This window comes from Microtus pennsylvanicus, chromosome 6, assembly GCF_037038515.1.
Source record: "Microtus pennsylvanicus isolate mMicPen1 chromosome 6, mMicPen1.hap1, whole genome shotgun sequence".
NCBI classification, from domain to species: Eukaryota; Metazoa; Chordata; class Mammalia; order Rodentia; family Cricetidae; genus Microtus; species Microtus pennsylvanicus.
In genome coordinates, this window is record NC_134584.1 from 65,427,816 (window position 1) to 65,449,918 (window position 22,103).

Below are 22,103 nucleotides of genomic sequence, written 5' to 3' on the forward strand. Positions count from 1 at the left end.
TTCAATATGATAAAGACCAGGGTGTGAAGAGGTTACTCTTCCTAGGCGGTGACTCTTGCTTCTTGGGAACGTTTTCACACCTCAGGCACTAAGGAGGTCTGGGTAAAGATGCCCTTGAATCGACCGCCGGAATCGCGTTTAGGCCCTGTTTGGGAACAATCACTAGCCAGCCAGGGGACATCTCTAGTGGAGAGTTTACAGTCTGGCCGCTGGAGAGGGAAGAAAATAGCCGAGGATTAGGTAAGACTAGACAGCACTTTTTTTTCCCTCTAAACTTCTCTCTGCTTTGACCGAGTTGCACAGACCAGAGGAGCGAAACTTGAGGTTGTAGGTGTTCGGAACACCAGCTACGGAAACGGTGGAGGAGGGGCTGAACTCCGGCGATCAGGCACTCCCTCACCCTAAAGGATGGGGAGCTCCAGCGAAAGGCCAGAGTGTGTGTAGCTTTTCTAGGGACGGGCAGATCTACACCCCGACAAGACAAGAGAGGCGGGATAAAGATGAACCCACAGACACCGAACGTTTTTCAAGAGCTGTATTTCTTTGCAGACCAACGAAGGATTGAGAGCTGCTGAGGCGGAACATCGCGGGAAAGTTCCACGGTTAAATCTATGTTTCAACAAATCACAAATGCAAGATAAAACTGGATTGTAAAAAGAAATCATCAGTAAGTTAATCAAAAATCAACTCGATTTTAAAACATGTAGACGGACCTTTTTGTCAATAGCACCCAGAAGCCCTGCAACCCCATAGTAGACAAACCTATATGACTATAGAAGCAAACAACGACAACAAAAATCCCGAGGCTCTCAAGCAGAGATAGTTTGAAATTCCTGCCGTTTCAGCCTCTGTGCCCAAAGAAGGAAGGGGACTGGAGTCGCTTTAGGTACCACTTGGGGCACATAGGTTGGTCTTACTGTATTGGTAACAGCACACCTAAGGCTGGGTAACTAAAAATTGAGAACCAGCGATGCCCGGATCCTATTTGCTAGCCTACAAAATGGAGTCCCCTGGGTCTTCCGGCTCTGAAGACCTTGGGGATGTCTAGTGCCTGCTAGGCTGCCCTTTCTGTGTCCTCGACCCGAGGCTAAGTGAGTACCCCTTTCTCTAGAAGTTAGAACTTGGCAAGGGCTGCCGTGAGTCAGCTGGCCCCAAAGAGTCCTTCTCAGACTAGAACAGACCACTCATGCTGAGGCCACTACCAGCCTTTCTCGAGACAATCGGGTGGTTCCGACCAAATAATGGTTGAAAGCAGTCAGTTATGAGCGTTCGTCACAGTGGTCCTCTGCTCCAGGTTGCTATACCCTGGCACTAAAGAGCTGTGCCAGAAAGGAGGTCATAGGGTTGATCCCTCAATTTGCAACACGTAGCAAAACGCGGCACTGATGTTGAAGGGACTGCCTTTCTGAAAGATCGTACTGAGAATCCCTCCAGTCTAGAGAGATTTAGAAAGGTCTGGATAGTTAACTTCCAACGCCATAAATCAGGGCACCCGTCCATCCTACCTATTCTTTGAAGGTTCCAAACATGTTAGTTGGAAAATGTGCCAGGGTGGGGGTGGGGGATCCCGATGTCCAGGGCAGTAAATGATGAACTTCCCTGGAGATCCGTGGCAGTCGCAGCCTCACTAAACCTTGGGAAAGTGTGCAGGCTACTCCAAGCCAGATGCTGACACCTGCGCCTGGCTCTGACCACGGGCACTGCCTTATTCTGACTCATATATTGATTTCTTTCTTTCCTATTTTGGACTTGAGTTACAGATTTTATGTGCGGGAAGATTTAGAAAAAAACACATTTGGACTACTTAAGTTAATACATATGTACATATATATGCATATATATCCTGAAAAGCCCCTTGTTCTATTTTCTCAGGACTTTTACTCTCCACGCCTCCCGCCCTGCATTCCCGAATTGACTCAAACTGCAGACGGAGGGGGCGGGTCCTCCACCCAAACCTGGGGAGAATAAAAATTGCTACCAGTTTTATACTTTACTCTTATTCTACCTGAAACGACGACGAGGCCCTGAGCAAGACAGTTTCTTTGGTTGCTCCCTAGTGCGACTTGGAAGTCAAATCCTCATTGGCTTAGATTCTGTATCTTAAACTTTTGATTGAGGGAGAAAATGTCAAGGACATCATACAGTCGTTGGGACTTTAATAACTAGAAGACAAGGGGGAGAGAAAGGGATGGAGGGAGGGAGCAAGAATATGACAGAGAAAGGGGAGGGAGAAAGGAAGAGAGGGAGGAAAAGAGAGAGGAGACACACACACACACTGAGAGAGAGAGAGAGAGAGAGAGAGAGAGAGAGAGAGAGAGAGAGAGAGAGAGAGAGAGAGAGAGAGAGGAGAGAGAGAGAGAGACTGTTTCAGAAAAGTGGCCAGTGTAGAACCCAGCCACATCGACCTTCCCCCTTCCTCCAGTGGCATTCCTTCTCTCTGGCAGACAGCGCATCTCTGGGTACCTCTGAGGGAAACTTGAAGAAAGGTTGTTCTACTGTGAGGTTCCAAGGCATACTTAAGATGTTCCGCCCTCCCCTCGGTGGGTAGGGACTTGAAGTTTGGGTCCAGACTTCAAAAGAACTCAGGAGCTAGGACTCCTGGACCAATGGCCCCAGGCCAAAAAGAGGTCTCCAGCTAAGGTGAGGTTGTGAGACCACTGGCCATCACCCCTGTGAGCCTGAGGGAGTGATTGTGTCCTGCTGACCATCTATCTACTCTAGGTGATTTTCCCTCACTTAGATCTTGTTCTCAATCTCCAAAACACTATTTTTTTTTTATTTAGGCCTTAAATTTAAAGAACCACAAAACAGTGCATAATATAGAGTTCACCTATCCTCCTGCTGTTAGGAAAAAACTGCTTTGGCTATTTTTATTTCAGTTAGTATAACGAAGTCACCAGAAAGGTATCTGGCTCATGAACTAAGCAAAGCATTTGTCTTTTATTTAATAACGTTTAAGCACTAGGCATCAGACTACATGCATTTTGTTTTTGCTTTTTTTTTCTCAGTAAGTTTTACGTTAATTTAGGAGCCTCTCCTTTTCTGACATGCAGTCCAGGCTATTCTCAGTTCTTTCTGTAGCTGCTAGTCTTGAACTCCTTCTGATCGTCCTGCCTCCAAGAGAACTAGCAGTGAGCACATCTACGACACTTCTGAGTGGAAGCTCAAGTGAGGACCACTCTGTGTAGTACACCGGGAATTCATAGCTGTCCATTAAAAAAGAAAACCTCACTTAATAAAGGAGACCAGATGCTATGAGTATACTGGATACAGCTAACCACCAGTGTTGGAAGCCTTGGCACAGATTTTTATTTGCATTGAAGCCAATGATCTTGACAGTTGATCTTGCCAACTGATTCCCCTAGATACTGTTAATAATGTCTGTCTCATGCTTTCACACCTTTAGAAGAAATTCAAGCTGGGCATGGTGGTGCACACCTTTAATCCTAGCACTCAGGATGCAGAAGCAGAATTGGAATTCAAGGCCAACCTTGTCTAAACAGGGAGTTCCAAGTTAGCCAGAGCTATGCGGTGCAACTGATAAAAGGAAAAAAAAAAGAAATTCAAACTGTTTTTCATGCTCATTGACTTTTTTTAAAAAAATATCAAACTTTAGGATTATGGAAAACACTAGAACGGTGTTGAAAGTGAAGTCGAATACAGGGACTAAGGAATATAGGGATTTTTTTTCAAAATTATTGATTATGCCAAACGCATACATTTAAAACAACACACCAATTATGTTGACAAACACACACACACACACACACACACACACACACACTTAAGAAAAAGGCAAAGAAGAAGAAAAAGAAAGAGGAGGAGGAGCAGCAGCAACAGCAACCCTGGGTTTTATGGTTTATGCTTCTAACCCTGAGTCAGGAGGCTGTAGAGGCAAACACAGTAGAACAGCTCTAAGTCGAAGGACGGTCTGGGCAGCACAAATTCTAAGTCAGTTTGGGCTAAGAGTGAGTCTTAAAATAGTTTAGTAAGATTTTATTTTGAAGATGAATCTGGTTAGTTTTTATATGGAGATTTTTAAATTTAAGACAAAAGGGATAGCATTAAAAAGTATCCATCCTCTAGTTATACACCATGACATGATAATAAAGTAAAAATTTAAATTTTAAGTAAATGTGTTGAAATATGCAAAGTATTCATCTGGTCGGCTACATACTTAATTTGAATAAAATCTTTTCCAACAATATATTTGGATTCTTTCTCCATTCCTTCTTCCTTTTTCTCTCTCATGCTTCCTTCTTTTCTCTTTCTTTCTTTCTTTCTTTCTTTCTTTCTTTCTTTCTTTCTTTCTTTTCTCTTTCTTTCTTTCTTTCCTCTTTCTTTCTTTCTTTCTTTCTTTCTTTTCTCTTTCTTTCTTTCTTTCTTTCTTTCTTTCTTTCTTTCTTTCTTTCTTTCTTTCTTTCTTTCTTTCTTCTTTTGGTCTTTTGAGACAAGGTTTCTCTATGTGTAACAGTTCTGACTACCCTCAAACTAGTTCTGTAGACGAGGCTGGCCTCAAATTCACAGAGATCCGCCTGCCTCTGCTTGGGATTCTGAGCTCATGCTTCATTTTTGTTCCCCTCTTTTCATCTTCCCATTCATTTTGTCCTTGTGAGCATGGGAGAATTAACTTCAATTGTCTATTTATTCTCACATAATTGTATTTTTGAACCTCAAGAGATATTTTCATATTTTCTTTCTTTTCTTTTTCATTTCAAGACAGAATTGTTGAGGAGGTCCCTGCAGGTGTCATACAGGGAAGTGAACCCCACAAAGAGATAAGAATGAAAACCCAATGCAGCTTGACTTCGTCAACCTGGACCAGACTTTGGGGAGTCTAATAGCAGGCAGTTTATTCCCAATGTATTTAAGCCCAGCACAATTTGAAAAAAAGTTTCCCAGTGTAATACAATCCCCACTGCACAAAGAAGCATAATTACATTGAAACTCAACTCAGGGTAGATGTCATTTCCTCCAAGAAGATGGGTTCTAGAGATAGCTACCTGTATAGCTTAAGGGCCTAAGGGTAAGGCCTAGTCTTAGTCATATAGAAAACATGGAGTTCAATTGGGCTATGACTACGTCTGGTCCTGGTTGTGGGAGTTTGGGGGAGCCTCCAGCTATCAGAGGTCATTTGGATTCCAAGCCAACTTCTGTCTTGATTGTAAACTCTTGATATGGCCTGGCCCACCAGATAACACAGATCACAAGGCAGTCAGTCATTTCTTTTTTTTTAATTTATTTATTTATTAAGGATTTCTGCCTCCTCCCTGCAACCGCCTCCCATTTCCCTCCCCCTCCCCCGATCAAGTTACCCTCCCTCATCTGCTCTAAGAGCAATCAGGGTTCCCTGACCTGTGGGAAGCCCAAGGACCGCCCACCTCTATCCAGGTCTCCTAAGGTGAGCATCCAAACTGCCTAGGCTCCCACAAAGCCAGTACGTGCAGTAGGATCAAAAACCCACTGCGATTGTTCTTGAGTTCTCAGTATTCCTCATTGTCCTCTATGTTCAGCTAGTCCGGATTTATCCCATGCTTTTTCAGACCCAGGCCAGCTGGCCTTGGTGAGTTCCCGATAGAACATCCCCATTGTCTCAGTGTGTGGGTGCGCCTCGCGGTCCTTGCAGTCAGTCATTTCTATTTCTCAGTTTTCTGGATGGAAGAACAGAATTTTCATCTTTTCCATTGGAAGACAATCCTGTATGCTTAACATTCTAGTTTCTCTGGAGATCTGAGGGCACAAGGACCGTCATGGTGTGTTCTCAACAGGTTTCTCTGTGTATCTCTGGCTGTCCTGGAACTCACTGGTAGATCAGCCTGGCCTTGAATTCACAAGAGATCTGTTTCTCCCTCCCAGGTGCTGGGATTAAAGGTGTGAACCACCACCACCCATCAAGAGATATTTTCTTTTTCTTTTTTATTTTTTTGCACAGGTTTTGAATTTTATTTGCTTTCACTAATTAGATTTCCCTTGAAGAGTCTCAAAGGACATTCAGAGATTATATCAAATGTTTGAAAATGACTTAGAACATTCTCCTTCACAGGAAAATTCTATACTCAGAATCTGTTTCCTGAGAAATTGCCACTTGAGTTTCACTTCAGATATTTTTTTCTGGTTCTCTTTCTAATATATAACTATTGAAATTTAGGAAGTGGGAATTTTGATTGGTATTATTTTTAAAGTAATAAACAAAATAAAATAAATCTCTGTACATATAGAAAACCTAAAAACAAAAAAATTGGGATCTTGGGGGTGGGATGGGATGGGGGTAAGGGGAGATGGGGAGAGAAAAGTGAGAAGGGGAGGATAAGGGGAACTTGGGGAAACAGGATGATTGGGATAAAGGAAGGTTGGATAGGGGAGCAGAGAAGCACAATTCTTAGTTAAGGGATCCACCTTAGGGTTGGCAAGAGACTTGAACCTAGAGTGGCTCTTAGGAGCCAAAGGCGATGTCCCCAGTTAGTTCCTTGGGCAGCTGAGGATAGGGAACCTGAAATGACCCTATCCTCAGAGCAATACTGACGAATATCTTGCATATCACCATAGAACCTTCATCTGGTGATGGGTGGAGATAGAGACAGAGACCCACACTGGAGCACTGGACTGAGCTCCCAAGGTTCCAATGAGGAGCAGAAGGAGGGAGAACATGAGCAAGGAAGTCGGGACCACGAGGGGTGCACCCACCCACTGAGACAGTGGGGCTGATCTATTGGGAGCTCACCAAGGCCAGCTGGACTGTGACTGAAAAAGCATGGGATAAAACTGGACTCTCTGAACATGGCGAACAATGAGGGCTGCTGAGAAGCCAAGGACAATGGCACGGGGTTTTGATCCTACTTCATGTTCTGGCTTTATGGGAGCCTAGCCAGTTTGGATGTTCACCTTCCTAGACATGGACGGAGTGGGGAGGACCTTGGACTTTCCACAGGGCAGGGAACCCTGGCTGATCTTCGGACTGGAGAGGGAGAGGGAGAGGAGTGGGGGAGGGGGAGAAGGATGGGAGGAGGGGGAGGGAAATGGGAGGCTGGGAAGAGGCGGAAACTTTTTTATTCTCTTTTTCTCAATAAAAAGTTTTAAAAAAAAGAAAAAGAAAAAAAAGAAAACCTAAAAACAAAAGTCAAGAGATATTTTCAATTGAGAACAGTTTATCAACTCGAATACCATTCCCCCTGGCTGTCAAACATTCAGAGCAAAGTGTACCATTAAGATGAAGGTCTTCCTTGAAAACTATGGTTTTTTTAGTTTTGTTTTGAAGATCTTTCTTATAGTAAGAGTAGAATTATAAAATTATCAAGTCAAAGTAGATAATAGCATAATAAGCATTCTAAAAACACCACTATAATGTTTTTATCATGGCAATTAATTGTGTGGGGGGCACTCAAGCACATGTGCACTTGAGTGCGAGAGATCTCCAGGTGCACTGGGTCTCTGGAAACCAAAAGTTGACTTGAGTATCTTCATTTTTCTCTCTCAACTTTATGTTTCGAAGACAAGATCTATCACTGAATGTGGAGCTCACTTATTCAGTAACTGGCTTGCTGGTCGTTAAGCCTCTGGGCCCTGCCTGTCTCAACACTACAAGAGCTGATATTACAGGTGGTGCATGTTGCATTGCTACCTGATATTTATGTGGATGCTTGGGGGTCTGAGTTTAAGTCCTTATCATGTACAGAAAGCACTTTACTCACTGAGCCATTTCTCTGCAACCATGCCATTTTTTTTTTATTGTATGGGTGTTTTGCCTGCGTGCTTGTCTGGGCATCAATTCATGCCTGGTGGCCACTAAAGCCAGAAAGAAAGGGGTCAGATGGCCTGCAATTGGAGTTATAGACAGTTGTGGACCCTTTGTGTTTACTGGGAATTGAACCTACATTCTTTGGAAGAGCAGCCAGTTCTTACTGCTGAGGTAGCTCTCGAGCCCCTCTAGCAATCACTTTTAATCCAAGCAAAACACAATCTAATAATATGCAATTGACAATGACATACAATTATAAAGCACACACAAAGAAAATATAATGTAATTTTAAACAGGAACATTCAATTGTTTTGTTATCTCATATTCTATTGTAGTAGTATGGCAACATCTATTTCTATGTGAAAATACACCAGAAAGACTATTTAAGATGGTCACACTTAGGCTGGGCATGGTGGTACATGCCTTTAATCTCAGCATTTAGGAGACAAAGGCAGGTAGATCTACCAGTTTGAGGCCAGCCTGGTCTACATAGTGAGTTCCAGGACAGTCAGGTTATGTATAGAGACTACATTTCAAACAAACAAACAATGAAAGGTGGTCAGACACTTAGGAATAAAAGTAAAATTAGCTTATAAATTAGTGGGGTTTCAAAAAGCTTCCTTACACACCTTTAGTTACGGTTAACAAAGTCCTACCTCTCCTTCCCCACATTCCACTGATTTCCATTTCTGCTTAAACCTTTAGTTCCTAGCATCCCTACCCCTTCTTTCATATCACGTGTGTTCTACTGTCTCCTCTTCTTTCACCTTTTTACTTAGATCACAAGATCATAGGTCACTATAGCTCCTTCATACACAGTTCATTTTGGTTAACCCTTCCCTTGCCCCTTTGTATTCCCATCCCTACTACTCCATTACCTATTTGAATCTTTCTGCCCCCAATATTCTCCCTCTTTACTTTTTCCTGTATTCTTGTCATCTCTTCTCCTTAGTGCATCCTTACAATGACCTCTTTCTAGTTTCCTGGCTTCCACACTCCATATTAAGCACACAAAAGTTTCACGCAGCGTGTGCATCTATAGACTTGTGCTGCTTCATTAATAGTGAGGGAAACTTCTTATTATATGGGTAGAGGTTAATAGAGAGACTCTTAACTGTTCAAATTGCTGAAAATAAGCAACTGTGAGCTCTTTGCCCTACATAGGACATCTATATCAAACACACCTCCCAAGGCTCAGAGATTGTCAAAAAATAATTTAAAATCTTCTGCATTTAGGGAAAATTAACTGTAGAACATTTAGTCCTTTCTATGTTTCTGTCCGTCCATCCATCCATCCATCCATCCATCCATCCATCCATCTGTCTCTCTATTTTTATCTCTTTTTTTCTTTTCTCTATTTGTTGTTGTTGTTGTTGTTTTGTTTTTAAGACAGGGTTTCTTTGTAGCTTTGGAGCCTCTCCCGAAGCTCACTCTGTAGATCAGACAGGCATTGAATTTACAGAGATCTGTCTGCCTGTTCCCCAAGTGGGATTAAAAGTGTGTGCCACCACCACCCAGCTTCTCTATTTCTTTTAACTTTCTTCTCATTTCTTAAGCCTTCTTGTATCTGGGTTTTCTTGATTCTTCAGTAATGTGAAGAAAAGTATATGACCTGGTGGAGACTATGGCTCAGTGGTGAGGTACATCTTTAGCATGGAAAAAATCCTGTATTTAACCCTCAATACTCAGTGTTTATTTGACATAGCATCAAACTAAAGATAAAAGATTTATTTTGTCTGTTTTCTAGAGAAATTTGCCAAATGGTAAAGCAAAGGCAAGGTTTCCTATTGTATTGCCAGACCAAATAGAGAAGATGAAATTTCTTTTGAAGTCAGAGCACTTCACGCCCTTGCAGAGGGCCCACGCTCAGGTCCAGCGTGGCAGTTCACAACCTCTGTAACTCTAGTTCTAATAATCTGACCTCTTCTGACCTCTCTAAGCTCCTGCACACGTGAGCTGCATATATATACACTCAGGCAAAAACATATACATTAAATTTAAACTTAAATCATTGTTATTTCTGAAGTCAATGTTCCTTTAATCACATTGTCTAAGTACTGCTTAATTTGCTCCTTTATTTCACAAACTTTAAGGAGTTAACAATAAGCAACTAAAAGGATTTTATTTTTTTATTTTTTATTGCTTTATAAATAATACCATTCAAAATTTCTACTTCCTCCCTTCCTCCCATTTCCCTCCCACTCACTCTCCTCTCTCCTCCCCCTCCAGTCCTAAGAGAGGGCAGGATACCCTGCCCTGTGGGAAGTCTAAGGCCCTTAGTCCTCCATCCAGGTCTAGGAAGGTCAGCATCCAAACAGACTAGGATCTCAAAAAGCCAGTACATACAGTAGAGACAAATCCCAGTGCCATTATTATTGGCTTCTCAGTCAGCCCCCACTTTCAACCACATTTAGAAAATCTGGTTTGATCACATGCTTATTCAGTCCTAGTCCAGCTGGGTTTGGTGAGCTTCCATTAGCTCAGGTACACTGTCTCAGTGGGTGGCCCAACCTTTCGGGATCCTGACTTGCTTTCTCATCTTCTCCCTCCTTCTGCTCTTCAACTGGACCTTGGGAGCTCAGTCCAGTGCTCCAATGTGGGTTTCGCCGGACAAAGGTTCTATGGTGATATTCAAGATATTCATCAGTGTGACTATAGGACAAGGCCAGTTCAGGCACCCTCTCCTCTACTGCCCAAGGACCTATCTGGGGACATCCCCATGGACATCTGGGAACCCCTCTAGAGCCAATAAAAAAATTTTTCTTTATGTTCTAATTAGTGAGACTCCTTAGCCACTTCTAAAATTGAGTAAAAATTTCTTTAGGACATTCACCATCTGGAGAGGGGCCACTTTCTCACAGGTCGATCTCTCTTATTCTTTTTTCCCCTTTCACATCCCTTTCTTCTTATCCTGATCCTCCTCCTTTTACTTGTTCATTCTTGCAGTTTCTGGTGTTGCTGGAAATCAAGGAGCTATCAAGAAGTGCAAGCATAAGGAAGAGAAGGAAAGCTGGTTTCAGGTCTCAGTATGACATTGAAGAAATAGCTTGTAGGGGACAGATCAGCTTGGAGTCTGTCCAGTTGCTAATCTTTCTCTTTATTCTGACTTGAGAAATAGTGACAACAGGGTTGGCCCAAAGGTTGTGAATTTGAATTATTCATTAGTCACTAGAACTAAATTATCATTCATAGGCAAGTGACACACATGTTTTCTTGAACAATTATTATCACTAATCATCATTTTCTGCAGTAATTTGTGTGCTCTCATTATTAACCCTTGATTTCCATATAGAATCTTTTCATAAAACTGCCACAAGATGGGAGTTTTGAAAATTGAATCCCTTTACCTCTTGCTGTGTTTCTTGGCATTTTGGGGCTCTTCATCTGGACTTGATGGTTAGGTTTTCAGATTAGACTGACTGAGGCATGCCCACACGGAATATCCTCTCACCAAGCACATTGTATTTGCAGGAGAGGTTGCCACTTTCTCCCACCTTCTGCCATATTGAATCCATATTTTTATATCAATTGTCCAAACCTTGACTCTCACACTTTCCTTTTTTTTAATTTTTGTCAAAATACTATTGAACTATGACACTTTGGTCAGGAACTGTAATGATAGTTGTCCCAAGTCTTCAATAAGCAAGAAAAGCAGGTTCAAGATTAATGTTTATCAAGACAATAAGAAAAGGACTCATCTGTTTCTGTGTCATCATTTGTGCCAATGTGCACATACAATGACTTCAGAAAGAATAGTAGAGAAAAAATACAGGGCATCATTCTACATTGTTATGAACTCCAGAAACCACAAGCCAAGGGATTTGCTATTGGGTCACTGGAGAGCGAGTGCCAGTAGACACCTCCCTCTCTTCCTTTTGACATTTTTCCTTGAAAGAAGGAAACCCTGGTATTTACTTTGAGCAGAAAGGATACAGCAGGTGTCCCTAGTGGTTTCAGACTGCAAGCTGCATTTTAAATAACCTTTAGGTCTCCACTTGGTAAATTGCTGTTGTCAGGTTTAGTGTGATAGTGTAGGCCCTAAATCCCAGCACTGGGAGGCAGAGACAGAGGCAGAGGCAGAGGAAGGCAGGTCTCTGAGTTCAAAGCCAATCTGGTCTACATAGCAAGCTCCAGGACAACCAGGGTAACATGGAGAGACCCTGTCTCAAAGAAACAACAACAAAAAAGTTCCCAGGGTAAACACCGCATTCCATTTCAGGAATATATTGCTTTATTAATGTCTAAGTCAATACTGCTGCAATTTAAAATGCATTTATTAATGCTAAATTAAAAAGAAACCAATTAAATGAGAATCTAAACATAAAATCTAAAATGTAAAAAACCAACAATCACATAGCCATTAGCAAATAGTAGGTAATATTTCCTTGGACTTATATCATTTTCTCAAAAAAATCACTCCACATTTAATTGTGATAAGCAACATGGTCTTTAGAAGTTTATATAAAATCCCTCAGTTCTTCTGGCTTTGATCTTTTTTTTTTTCGTTTTTGGTAGTATATTTCTTTTTTACTAAGCATACCACTTTTATGGTATTATTTATGACAATATTGTTAATATTGTCACCACACTGATTGCTGGGTTCAGATAGCAGAAGATTGGAGTGGGCCAACAGTGATGTCTGGTTGAATTTGTACTATGGGAACTGGCAACTTGGTTATTTACCACACCAGATGGTATTTGTATGTCTTCATGACATTTTAATTTGAAAATGCCTTGACAACAATGGCTACACTTTAGAAAAAATTATTTTATTTTCTAAAGCACAAAATATACTGTTGTGCTTTTAGGGCTTAGGAAGTATCTGTTTAGTACAGAGACACAGGCTGTGTCAGCTAGCCTTCAGTCATGGCTTTTGGTCCCAGTGACTGAAAACACCATTTTCTACAGTTCAGTTATCATCTTCTTCAGTGAAGAAAAACATACAATCAAAGTATAAAGACATTTACATACCCTGTTACCTGAAAAAGTTGCAAAAGCTTTCTTGACATTTTGCATTAGTTTGGCCCTCTATCTTGAATAAATACATTTTGTGGTGAAAAATAAGAAACTTATTAGACCCTTATTTAAAATCCTTGAAATTCTTCATTGGAGGATATTGATCTAGAAATAGAAAACTACAAATAGACACACAAGGAAACACATTTACAGTTTTCTGTTCTTAGTCCTTAGATGTATGTGCATAGCCAGCTAGTACCTGGCCTTCCATTTCAGACACTTGAACATGTTAGCTATTTTTTAAAAGCCAACTTAAGAACTCTGGCTGCATTTTGCTTGTATATGTGAGTTCTTACAGCCATGGTAGACAAGCATTATTAGAACAGCCAAGACTCCCTCAGAGAAGTCACAGAGGGAACTAGATGAAATAAGATGTATACAAGAACTTGGATTGGCAAATAAATTAGTATCCCTGATACCTAAATCATTTGAGTTATGTGCAAAGCAGTAGAGAAGGATCATGGCTGTGGAAGACTTAATTTATTGTGCCAAGAGTAAGAGATAGAGACCTGGGGAGATGTCTCAGCAGCTCAAGAGCACTTGTTCCTGCAGAAGACCTAGGTTCACTTCCCAGCACCCACAGTGTCTCACAACCATCTATAGCTGCAGTTTCTGGATTGTCATTCTCTTCTGGCCTCCAGTGGTAGCAGCATTCATACACTCTGTGCATGTACATGCCACCCAAAGATAAATAAATCTAAACATAAATTAAAAAGTCCCTAAAATGTAAGTAAATCCTTATGTAGGTTAACCATAAGTACATTTGTATATATAAGATTACTTAGAAATATTATACAGATTAATAGAGGTGGGCCATTATTAGCCTGTCAAAGAATAGAGATGAGAAATTCTAACCTTATATCCTGTTGCTTCCAGTACAACCAGAAGAATAGCAAAATTTGATCATTTCAATTTCATTTTATTTCAGCACATATAAACATGAATACTATAACATTTGAAATGACTGAACTTGAATATAAATGAAAGCATAATACTAGTCTGTTAATTAGGCAGATCTGAAGTTTTAGTTTCCAGTAAAAGTCAAGGAGCTTGTTCAAATCCAGATGATATTTCCATAATTTAAAATTAGTTTTCAATTTTGAATATAAAACTTTAAATTATGCAAGGAAGTAAAGAAAATAACAGAAATCTTTACAACCACCATTCATATTCAAAATATATTACTTGCTTCTCTTTTGGAAATAAAATTGTTAAAAATTATCTCTCTTTTTAGAAGTTATAACCTTTCAAAGGTATAGAGCTGTTTATTTTGGAACTATTTTACTATATTGTGGAGGCCCAAAAATGTGAGCCTATTTTCACCTTGTCTGATGCTCAGAGAGTTTGAGCTTGCTCAAAATTGTTGACAACAACCAGAACTACACATCTTGATCAAGGATGTGATGACTTGATTTTCTTGACATTAAGATGGCCCGTAGAGGTAGATCCACTCAACCCTGAGGGATGATCAGGATATGCAAGCATACTTCTGCTCCTTCTTTTTTAATTGGAGGTTTAATCTGGGCAGTGGTTGCCTGCAGAAGACTTGGTCTAGGGTGGCTTCACTGCCTAAACAACAGAATGCTAATGACTTGATGTCTCAGTGTTGAAGCAATTAACTCTTCGAGTTGTTCTTTGTATCATGTTAAAGAAGTCTTTTGTTGCCTTCTCCCCTTTGTATTGGGGTGTAAAAGTGTATAGAAAATTAAATACGGAATTTTCAATATTCACTGGAACTCCCTCCCGATACTACCCTATGTTTCTATTTTATTATTTTTATTTGTGTCTTCTTATTCTTTACTAACATTTCTGATCCCCATGCCCCTACCCTGGTAAGTGGTATTTTTGTCGAAACTAATCTCCGACACTATATTTTTATGAATTTACAGCATATATATTTATCTAGGTATTTTCACTTTATATATTTGTTTACTATTTAGAATTAAAATTTATTCATTTGTGTGAGGAAAAAAGAGAGAGGGGTGAGAGGCAGGCAGAGGTGAGAGTGAGGGAATGAATTGGGCTTGCTTGTGCAGATCCTTGTGTCTGTGCAGAGGTCAACTCCAGGCATTGTTTCTTGTCTTCCCCTTGTTTCTGGGTTGTGTTCTAGGATACTTGAACTATGTATGTGCTTCTAGTGGGATTTGCCTGGCTTTGCCTTCCAACTTACTGTGGATGTGCTCTCCATGAAGATTCTTGCTCCTTTGTTTGTTTTTCAAAATAGGGTTTCTCTATGTAGCCTGGCTGTCCTGGAGTTGATTCTGTAGACAAGGCTGGACTCAGATTCCCAGAGATCCACCTCCCTCTGCCTTCGGAGTGCTGGGATTGAAGGTGTGTGGCACCACCATGAGGGAATTTTTCCATGCTATCACATTAAAAGTGACAATCGATTGCAGATGAAATGAAAGCATATTTGCTTCTTTGAGGAGTCATCTCAGGTATTAATGTAAATGAATAGATGGAAGCACAGAAGCATATTTTAAAACCACTCAACGGCTACAGTGCATTCTAGTTCACTCCTGTCGCTGGCTGACTAATTGAAGGCATTACTTGGTGAAAATTTACTCTGTTCCATTCTAGCAGTGTGGGATACAGTAGGAAACAAAACAGAGAAAGTTTGGTTTTGGGTAGTTTTTCTGGTGCCTGCGCCCATGAGGGCAGGGCATAGGTGTTGTTAACTCAAGGAATGGAGAGCCTTACTCAGGAGAGGGGGCAGATTCTGAAGTTATAGAATAGGCATGTATGATCTCTCATCTGTTCTTTATCACTAACTAAGATGACAGGGACCAACTTTTGTCAGTAACTATGGCATCAGCATCAATCCTGCGTTACCCCAGTACATGCTGGTGGGTGTGGTGCCCTCCCAGGTACCATCTCTCTGCAGGTGTGGACTATCTTACCAGTAATCAATTTCTTTTTTCTTTTTCAGTTTGCTGTCCCCAAATAGTACTATCTTTATTCTTGACAGCCTGTTGTTGAGAAGGCCAGCTGCTTAGGCTATTGACTTAAAATGAAGAATCAGTAAAAACACATCTCACCTGGTCTTTAGAACTGTGGACTGAAGGAAGGACAATGCCTTCCAGCACAGATCATGGTGGTGATGGGTCCTAAACAGGCTCTGCCAGTCTTTCATTGACTGTAAACAGCTGCTACTTCCCAGTGTGTGTATTACAGCTGTGAAGATGGCTAACTCACCAGCGAGCTCGGTCCATACATTGAGGAGAGGCTGTGTGAAGAAGGTTCTGTTGACTTATTAATTTTGCTTTGTGTAGCAGAGTCCAAGATAGCAAGCTGTCCAAAACGTGGTTGTTACATTTCTCATGTGAAGTCAAAAGAGACTTTATTCTTTGAAAGTTTACTACATTTATGTAATGTTTAATGATCATGTTCATCGACCAATACCTCCCTCTTCGCAGTGCTCCTGTCCCAGTTCCTCATCAACTTCCTCTTTATTTTATTTTATTTTATTTTTTTTTTGAGGTAGGATCTCACTATGTGGCTCTTACTAGCCTGAGACTTATTTTGTAGACCAGGTTGGCCTTGAAATAATAGAAATCCACCAGCCTCTGTGTCCTAAGTGATAGGATTAAGTTTTTTGTTTGTTTGTTTGTTTTTGTTTTTTTCGAGACAGGGTTTCTCTGTAGTTTTGGAGCCTGTCCTTGAACTAGCTCTTGTAGCCCAGGCTGGTCTCGAACTCACAGAGATCTGCCTGTCTCTGCCTCTGGAGTGCTGGGATTAAAGGTGTGCGCCACCACTACCCGGCTTCATATCCTCTTTTAAAGAACTTTTTATTAATAACACCAAGTCCAGTTAATGATGTGGGCATGAGTGACCTGTTGCCATGTTCCAAAGGAGAGTGACCCCTTCCCCATGCTCTAGTGACCCACAGCTCCTTGTAGACTCGTTCTGGAGTTTGGACTGGTTTTAGCTTGTTCAGGTAAGAAGCATGTCACGTCCAGTTCTCTTCTCCTTTGCTGACTCTCATGTTCCTTCTGTTCCCCTTTTCACATGTGAGGCATGTATTCTCCTAACTGAGTAATATCCCCAGTACACAGATTTCAAATGCTAATCTTTTGATGGTGTTGTATTTTTATTTTACTATTGTTCACATCTTGTAAATGACAGTATAAAAATTTAAGACATTTCTTTTAAAAATAATTTCGTATTCATTGAATCTGGTATTTGGCAACTTCCCACGTGTATGTAATGGTGACAGACCACTCTTTCTCCCTACTTTTCTAGCTCCTTCCTACTTTTATCTAATGCCCCTCCTCCCTACAATTTCCTTTCCCCCACTCTTGTCTGTTTGTTTTGTTTGTGACTCACTGAGTTCAAGTGGGGTTATCTAAGTAACCATTGGTTCAGAGTTATCTGTTGGTGTGTGGTGAGATGAGGAGAGGGTATATAACTGGATCAAGATTCCCCTGCTTGCAGAAATCATCAATAAGCAATAGTTATCAATAAGGAGTAATGCTCTGTGAGCCTCTGTCCCTTCCAAAGCTAGATGTTGCCAGTGATCTGCCCAGGGCAGATAACCACAATAGTTGTAGTTCATGGTTGAAATGATGGTTATCCAGTTAAGCCATTTTCTTTTCTTTTCTTTCCTTCTCTTTTTTGAGACAGGGTCTCTTTACATAACCCTGGCTGTCCAGGAGCTTGTCATGCAGACCAGTCTGGTCTCACACTCAGATTTTGCTTTCCTCTGCCTGCTGAGTGCTGGGATTAAAGTCTTGCACCACTATGCCTGGCAAGTTAAGATCTTCTTAATGAACAATTAAGAATCATTACTTACTAAGGATTTGAGACCTTGCTACAGGATACAAGCAGAAACACAAGACTAGAGATTACTGTAATCTATATAACACTTTGGAATAAAGTGAATAGGCTGTCTCTTTCTGTGTGTGCTAGAAATAGAGGCAGGAGAGAGAGGGGGGTATTCCAGGGGGTAAAAGTGGGTTAGTGAGCTGTGAGAAGGTAGCCTGAATAAAAAGATCTTCATGAGACCCGTTGCATGCCTTACACACACACACAAACACACACACACACACACACACACACACACACACACACACACACACACACACACACACATTTTCCCTCTCTTTTAAGCATTAAAAAGCACTGGGAGCCATATGAGTCATTTTTTGATGCTGCTAAAAAATAGAATATTAATCTGAGGATCTTATAATTTAGGCTCCAATACTTATTTGCAGAATGAAGATTTCTTCAGATCTTCTGTCTGGCGTCACACACTACTTGCTTGCTTGGGTGTACAGAGCCATGAGGTGGTGATAGACTGCAGAGGAGCGAAATTCAAGGTAGGAAATCTTTTGCTCATAGTTTGCTTTCTGAGACAGGGAAACCCGTTGACCTAAACCAATGGATCTTTCCTACTGTTTCTGTATCATTCTGACTCATGAACGTGAGATACCCATATTATGTGTGTGTGAACACTTAGTATTAGTTAGCACTCACTATGCATGCACTTATTTAAATGCTTAAGAAGAGAGATGTAGATAGTTTCTAAAAATACTGTATGTCATAATTACCAAATTATTTAAAATATTTAAATGTTGACTTTCCTTTAACTGGAGAATATTAGTCTCAATTGATCGTGTGTACTTGTTGCCCCCTAAGATTTATACCTTCGTGAAACTCTACTGGAGTTCAGAGTACGTAAGCAGAGAACTCTTGTATCTAATTTCACTAAGTGAAATTTTACTCACCACACACCTGAGCCCTTTAGCTTCATTTGTGCTGTCCTACATTTAACCATCATGGAGAGATGGATGGATGGCCAATTTTGTAAGAAAGTGTACCTGTCTGCAATAATTGTCACTTTTGGTATTGCATAATTTGAAGCTTTACTTAATTTCCCCACGAAGAAAAATAAGATATTTGTTTATTTGGGAATCTATAGGCAAAAGACAAGAATTCTCATTTTCTCATTCTCTTTTATATTTTGAAGTAAAACATAACGTTGCATAGAATTATAAGAATGTGGTCTAAGAGCTTCAATTGTACACTATTCAAAACTCATTGAGTGTCCTGGAGTAATAATCGTCCTTGAAATTGTTGATTTATTTCATGTATGTCATTATATGACACCATCAGTTTCAATGTAGTTGTATTAATTTACCTGTACTGTTTTAGTGTTTCTGATAATTTGACTGGGAATGAACTGAAGTACTTTCCATTCATAGTAAAAAAAATAAATAAAAAGAACACAATGTATTATGGGAGTATTCCCAAAGCATTTAAGAGAACTCTTTTACAAGAATCTTCTCTTTATTGATGCATGGGAATTGTGTAAAGAGTTTCATTACATCTCTATACATTTATATAATGTATTATGATCACAAGCATCTTGTTTATTACTCTTTCTTATATTCCTCTTTCTATGCTCTTTGTAATTTCCCCTTTAATATTTCATCATTCTTCTTTCTTTCTGCTTACCTTAAAGACATGCTGAAGAACATGTGTTGCTTGGGGTGGGGAGGAGGCTTGGGTGGATTATTTGGGGGGTATGGAGGAGGCTTGGGTGGATTATTTGGGGGTATGGAGGAGGCTTGAATGGATTATTTGGGGGGTATGGAGGAGGCTTGGGTGGATTATTTGGGGGTGTGGAGGAGGCTTAAGTGGATTATTTGGGGGTGTGGAGGAGGCTTGGGTGGATTATATGGGGGTGTGGAGGAGGCTTGGATGGATTATTTGGGGGGTGTGGAGGAGGCTTAAGTGGATTATTTGGGGGTGTGGAGGAGGCTTGGATGGATTTTCGAGGGGTGTGGAGGAGGCTTGGGTGGATTATATGGGGGTGTGGAGGAGGCTTGAATGGATTATTTGAGGGGTGTGGAGGAGGCTTGGGTGGATTATTTGGGGGTGTGGAGGATGCTTGGATGGATTATTTGAGGGGTGTGGAGGAGGCTTGGGTGGATTATTTGGGGGGTGTGGAGGAGGCTTGGGTGGATTATTTGGGGGTGTGGAGGAGGCTTGGATGGATTATTCGAGGGGGGTGGAGGAGGCTTGGGTGGATTATTTGGCGGTGTGGAGGAGGCTTGGACGGATTATTTGAGGGGTGTAGAGGAGGCTTGGGTGGATTATTTGGGGGTGTGGAGGAGGCTTGGGTGATTTATTCTACTTTGCATGTTTGTCTCCATTTATCCATTTGCTACCAAGTTGTATAATTCCTAATTTTAATTTTACGAGCTTTATTATCAAAAACTTGCAAATAAACAGAACCTTCCCACATCCAAATTAACCAAATTCAAAGTTGATACAACTCAGTAAACTTCCATACAGTTCTAGAATTGGTGCTAGAAATGAATGCTGTAGAGTCTCACAGTAAGATTTATATCTTCAGTATTGAACATGTTTTATGCACATATCCATTACTTATTCATATATGATTTAAAATTATTTTATAAATTTTGTTCGTTATGTGAATGGGTATTTTGTCAGCATGTTTACCTCTCACCACATGTGTGGCTGGTGCCCACAGAGGCCAGAAGAAACAAAGCCCCCTCTTTCAATCATAGAGTTACATGATTGCAAGTCATCATGTGGGTGCTGGGACTCAAACCCAGGTCCTCTGAAAAAAGCAGCCAGTGCTCTTAACTACTGAGTCATCTATCCAGTATGTGTGTGTGTGTGTGTGTGTGTGTGTGTGTGTTTGGCTCTTTGAGACAGGGTTTCTGTGTAACCACCTGGCTGTCCTGGAACTCGCCCTTGTAGACCAGGCTGCCTCGAACTCACAGAGATCCTCTTGTCTCTGTCTCCCAAGTGTTGAGATTAAAGGCTTGTGCTACCACCACCTAGCTCATATGTTATTAACTATAAAAAAATCATAGAGTCAAATGTAGAGATCTTAAATGCTCAATTAAGTTAATGGGAATTTTTTTTTGTGCTTCTTCTGCTAGATCCCCACTCCATAGGCATCCATGCTCTGATGTCTGTGAATATAGATTAGTTTTGTGTGTTCTTGAGTTCATACACATTGAACCATGAAATAGATTCTCATAGTATCTGACTCCCATTCACTAACTCAGCATAGCTCTTATGTGAACTAAGTGGGTGACTTAATAATTATAATCACAATTAGCACCCTAGTAGTTACATTTTGACATATGCAACTAGTCACATATAGATTTTAAATTCTAGATTCTATTTTTGCATATAAAGTTATAATTTTGTGAAATGATAAAGCAGAAACACAATAAAACGTGTCTCTCATCTTTTAAATCTACGTTTCACAGTAACAACTTCTTTTACGTGTGCATAAAATGTGTTACTGAAGACAAGAAAAATCTGGGTTTTATTAAATTAGATGAAGTCTCAGGTTTGTTGCGTATATCAAAGTAGACCCTGTAGAAGACATACTATTAAAAAGATGAAATCATTTTCATGAGTCATTTGTTAATGATCACACTCAAAGCAAATGCCATCACCAGTTGATGATTTCAGGGAAGAGAAGGCAGATATATTGTTTATTTATTTTTTTGCCGAATTCTGATGAAAATAAAATATCTTTTGATTTGGTCAAGTAAGTTCATTAATGTGTTTTAAAGGTCAAAATTTGGGGCTGGAGAGATGGCTCAGTGGTTAAGAGCACTGGCTGTTCTTCCAGAGGTCCTGAGTTCAATTCCAAGCAACCACATGGTGGCTCACAACCATCTGTAATGAGATCTGGCGCCCTCGTCTGGCCTGCAGGTGCACATGCAGACAGAACACTGTATACATAATAAATGAATAAATAAATCATTTTTTTTTAAAAAAAAAAGGTCAAAATTTGTCCACACAAAGTGCAGAATCCAGAATGGACCATGTGGAGGACGGGCCAGTGAGTAAGAATGAAACACAACTTCGAGCCTTCTAAACTTTGGAAACGTGAAGGGTGAACCGAGAAGTGTCAGACAGCAACATCATCTCCCTATTATTTTAGCCAATGATAGAGATACAGAAGTTGGAGAAGATGACATGTTTTTAATGTTCAATCCGTTGCTGACAGGAACAAGTTGCAGTGGTAATAAAAATGGCAGCTGTAAGTTCCAAGAGACTTAATTCAGGCCTTATGTTTTAAATTCTTAATATTATGTATCTAGATAGGATGAATAGATTCTTGTGTAGTCGGAGAAATTAAACCTCACAGGATAAGTTCTGAATCCAGGTTTTAAAACTGCAGATAGGTAATTGGGAAATGTCAGAGAAAACATTTGTGCATTAACCAGGAGGCAGATTAACAGAGGTTCTTGAGCCAGCTAGAATAGTTAGTAAAGAGTCAAACTCCAGTCTTGAGGGCGGGATGCCGTCCATCTCAGATGACAGCTGAAGACTTCTGAGATTTCAGAAGGCAAAC

The 22,103-nt window shown here is 40.5% G+C and overlaps 1 long non-coding RNA gene across 1 annotated transcript in view; it reads left to right on the forward strand.

Annotated features, from left to right (window-relative positions):
* LOC142852051 (uncharacterized) overlaps positions 1-22,103 on the forward strand; it is a 114,004-nt gene that overhangs the window by 15,642 nt on the left and 76,259 nt on the right. Inside the window, exon 2 of the long non-coding RNA XR_012910907.1 lies at positions 17,965-18,069. This is a non-coding gene — a long non-coding RNA (uncharacterized LOC142852051). The remainder of the gene's footprint in view (positions 1-17,964; positions 18,070-22,103) is intronic.